The sequence below is a fragment of the Hippocampus bargibanti genome, linkage group LG17 (assembly GCF_051943395.1).
Source record: "Hippocampus bargibanti isolate YZ-2025 linkage group LG17, ASM5194339v1, whole genome shotgun sequence".
Lineage (NCBI taxonomy): Eukaryota > Metazoa > Chordata > Actinopteri > Syngnathiformes > Syngnathidae > Hippocampus > Hippocampus bargibanti.
Genome location: NC_142750.1, coordinates 11,287,391 through 11,292,403, shown reverse-complemented (window position 1 = coordinate 11,292,403; position 5,013 = coordinate 11,287,391).

The following is a 5,013-nucleotide window of genomic DNA, read 5'->3' as shown; positions in this document are numbered from 1 at the left end:
TTCGAGACAAAATTGTCTTGCTTTTCTATTTCAAGCAATGGGTTCTTGAGACTTTTACCGTCCAGCAAGTTGTTTTGACAAACTAGTGCCATGGCTGAACATTCAGCCAGTTTTAATGCTAATCCTTGATAGATAGGATCAGCAAGCTTTGGCTGTGTTTTCTTTGAACAGTGATACCTCAGTTTACGAACTTCATTTGTTCCCAGAAAGTGTAAGGCGAAAAGTTCGATCTGCCGAACATTTTTTTCCCTCAAGACCCCATTAAAAATGACAATAATCCGTTCCCAGGTCCCCATAAAACATAATTTTCTACTAAGTAATCCTTAAAACTACACAAAATATATTGTATTGTTATTAGAGAAATAAACTGTACTGTATAATAAAGTCGTTTTATTTACCTTTGTGATGGTCGATAGTTGCCTCTTGATGATATCCGAGTGAAGTTGCCGTGCTTTCTCGGCGATAATACCCCCACTCACACGGCCCCTTGTTAGCTGCTTTTCGTTAATCCAAATCAACAGAAGTTTTTCAACCTCTTCTATTGCCTGAGACCGTGGTTTAGACAACACAGAAACACCCTTAGCCACACGTAGCAATGGTCGATTTAGCATACTGGTACTGGGACGCTAAGTCACACATACGCAGACCTCGTTCGTGTTTTTCGATGATCTTCTTCTGCTTGACCGTAATTTTCTTTCATGTCTTCTTGGGCTTAACACTAGCCTGTGGTGGGGTCTTTTTCGGTCCCATCATAGCAAAAGTACTCCACATGATAACAAACCACGTCTGCACTCGAACAAAGGGGGTGTGGAAAACTAGTCCGCAAGCCACCGAGGCGCTGTGTGGTTTGGTTCATCCGCCGAAAACTAGTTCGTATGCCAAGATTATATACTCACGAATTTAATGTTCGTAAGGCAAAAAGTTCGTAAGCTGAGGTATCACTGTACATATATTTTTTGTATTTAACCTGGCGGCGAAGGCCTTAATGTCAGAATCTTGTCGCCATGACGATGCGCTAACAAACTCTGCCGCATCGACCTCAAACCGCTGCCCTTACCCCTCCCAAATCCTCCGCCAATATTATCATCAGGTCTCCTTGGCAACTGTTGCTGCTGCGACAGTCCTCATCAAGGTGTCTCCATTTGCTCCATAAACTCTGCAATGGACTCTTCAGCCCGCCCACGCTAGCTGCTGATTGGCTAACATCGCTGCTCATCAATAGCTTTCAGGTGACGGCCATTTTTGAGCACCGTCTTGTGCAACTGGGCGCACACACACACACGCATACACGCACACACACACACGCATCCTGCATCGACAATTAGCATATTGTGTTCATCTTATTTCCATAATCTTGCATTTGTGTCAGTGAGGGGAAAAAATGTAGTCCTATCAAAGCCACTTTTGCGCCCCAATGCATCAGGATTCCAACTATGTGTCGGTTTGGATCATCATCCTTGAAGAGGTCACATGATAGGCAGTGGCATGCGATGGCTTTACTTGTGTAAAAGGCTTGTTCGCGCATGCATGTGTGTCTGAAAAGGCAATGCTGCACATATATCGCGCAGTCGTCTGTTGTTCATAAATTGCAGCATGCGCCAGGAAGGGCTGCCGCTCGGTGCACTTTTTGTCTTCGGGCCAAAAAGCATGAAAGCACCAATGTGAAGGTGAGTCGTAACCTGTTGTGCGAGCTTCTGCGTTATCAGCATGCTGATCCACTTTCATCCCAACATTAGCGACTTCACAGGCGGCTTTTCTGTCACATTTGACCAAGGCTTAACTGGCCGCCTGGCCTACAGGGGAGATACCCGCTCAATGCTCGGCCGACGTCTTTTTGGGCTGGGGCGGTGCTATTTTATTATTTTCCTCCATTTTACCCTTAAAGACCGAGAGATGTGCTTTTTTTTTATTCTAGAATGGAAAAAAAAATTTGGGGGCAGAGATAATAGAATATTAATAATAGAATAGAAACAATTAAACTCAAACAATTTACATTTGGATTAATGTAAAATGTTGATTTTAAATTTTATTTCTTTAATTTGGACACAAAATTTTCATTAAGTCATTCACTGCTATTCGGAAATTGAAAATATGACATCGGGCGCCATTCCCAAATTAGTTGTGGTTTTGTTTTTTCTTGCATCGGTGCCGATAAAGCGCTGGCTAGACGTCTGCCATTTTTTTCCCTTCCACAAAGGGGCAGCATTTCCTTTTTTTCCCACGTTCGCGCTTTGTTCCAGCTTCAGCTGTTGTTCAAGCGCTATGTAAACCGATATGTCATGATTTTATTGTTTTATGGATTGTTTTTATTGTAAAATGTCCTTGGGTGTTCAGAAAGGCACTTGTAAATTAAATGGATTATTATTATTATTATTATTATTATTATTATTATTATTATTATTATTATTATATGTATTGCATTGTATTTTGGACAGCCACCCTCATTTCAAGCTCATATAACTCCAGACCCATATCATTTAGCAATTAACTATTTTTTTCTGATGAAAAAGAAAGTCTAAGGCAAGGGTGTCAAAGTCGTTTTCTGCCGCGGGCCACATTGTAGTTATGGTTTCCTCTCAGGGGCCGTTATGACTTCTGGGAAGCCATTAGAATGTTGTATTTTCAGATTTGAAAATGTGTTGTTCATTAATTTGTTGTGCGCTCTATATGTAATATGTGGAGGGGATGTTACATATAGAGTGCACAAATTAATGAGTTTTCAAATTTGAAGTAAAAAAATAATGACTGTTTGTTATTGTGGTTTACATACAACAATTGGAAATTTGGGTTTGAACATTAGCAAGCGTCATGGAATTTTCCAAGTTTGATTTGACTTTGCAGGCCGAATAAAATGATGACTCGGGCCTTGACTTTGACACCTGTGGTCTAAGGTTTCCACTGAGAAGACAATAGGAACATTTAACTCATTTACAACCATTCACGAATTTATTCAGGAATTGAAAATTTGACATAGTTATAGAAACCAATATGTATCGATTTGTATTTTGGACAGCTGTCCTCATTTCAAGCTTAGAAAACTGCAGACCCATATATCTCAGGAATTACCTCTTTTTTGATGACGGAAGACAGTCTAAGGTTTCTTACGCTGTATTGAATGTTTATGTAGTCCTAAAAGTCAATAGTCTGCAGGTCGTGGAATTCGTGTGACAATGACAAAAACCCTGGCACTGGAGTTGACACATTTTTTTGCACGTCTGGCAGGGAATGAGTTAACATGTGCAACAAAATTTATGACTGTGAATATATTGATACAAAATCCCAAAGTAACATTTGTATTTGTTAAAAAAAAATCCTGACATGACATAATGACTTCTGTTGGGAATTTTTGTGCGCCATTGCTCAGTGAGTACCCTGACAAGCCGTCATTGTCATCATTGTCATCATCATGGTCACATTTGATGCTTGTGGATGTTTCTTTTCACTAATGACACTCAGCTGAAGCATACTGACGCATGTCTTTGTCATGTCTCGCTCTCTCTTACACACACCATAAACTTCCCGGCTGATGAATTAATGATGACGTTGAGGTGTATGTAGGAAGGATGTTGTCAGCAGAGGTCACCACAAAGCTGTCACCTCACTTCCTGCCAAGGTGTCCTCCATAACGGAACATCGAAGTGTCGCCTTGGTTGCCAGGCGCCGGCGGCAACCGTATGTCTGTGTCATTCATCTTGCCAGGATGGAGGTGGCTGCGGTGCGTTTTTGTGGTCAATTGTTGCTCGGTAGAATACGTTGATGAATACATGAAAATGTCAATCATGCTCCCAAAATGTTGGGGTGCAAAGTGGTTAATAATGAAGTTATCAGGATGTGGGCGATGAAAGGTTTTTCCTTGGAAATGGCTGCCACCCCCACTGCCTTACCGCTTTGGGAAGTCACGCTTGAAAGTGGAAAAGTGGAGCTTTTGTAGGCAGGAATGCGGAAAAGAATCCGTGACTGGTTTGGGATGCGCTGATCCAGCCGCTGGAGAAAAGCCATTTTGGCCTTTACTGTTTTTTTTTTTTTTTGCTTCCCCCCCCCCCCCCCCTTCCTCTCAGCGGCCACCTCGGCTCTGCTTCCCGTCGGGACGAAGCCAGGCGGAGAATGCCAGTGCCGCCTTTTTTGCCCTTTTGAAGTGTAAATAGCGCCGTGCCGAAGCTTCTGCTAGCTGCGCTGTTATAAGCTGCCTTTGTGATAATGGAGCCGTCTGCTGAGGCCGAGGTCCCGCGCCCTGCACAAGGCCAAAAGCAGCATTGAGGTTTTGCTATTTTTTTAAGACAGCAAGCAAGAAGCAGTTGTAAAGCGTCATCAAGATGAAATCAACTTTGACAGCCTGTATCGATTTTTTTCTTTAGCGCTTTAGTCAACGCCCCCACGGGTCAACCAGTCAGGCGGAGCATTTTCCTCAACGCAAAAAAAAAAGCAACCAGCAAAAAAAATGTCAGGAAATTTGTGTTAATTTAAAACAAGCCAACATAGGGAGCCTCAAAACTTCTCATCCATCCATGACTTAAATGTCATGTGTATGAACTTTTAATAATAATAAGAAAGCATTTAATCATCCCAAAAAGGGAACATTTACAATTATGTTTATATTTATTTATTTTTATTGAAAAAAAACTCACATCTCTAAATTGTTCATTCTTTTCATAAAAACGTAAAAAAATATTAAAAAATATAATTAATGTCAATTTGTGTGTGTGTGTGTGTGTGTGTGTGTGTGTGTGTGTGTGTGTGTGTGTGTGTGTGTGTGTGTGTGTGTGTGTGTGTAAATGTGTATGTATATGTGTGTGTGCGCGCGCATGTGAGTGATCTGCATAAAAATGTGCGTGCATGTGTGCAAAAGAGGCAGGCCGCCGCCTCGCTTATATGTCACCCAGCGCCCCAGGAGCAATGACTCTTCTCCATGCCCCCATTGAGGGGGTGGGGAGTTGTGGTGAGCCAATTGGTAGCAGTTGGGGAATGTGTGTGTGTGCGGCGGGGGGGTCTTCTTTAATATCCCCCCCCATTCTT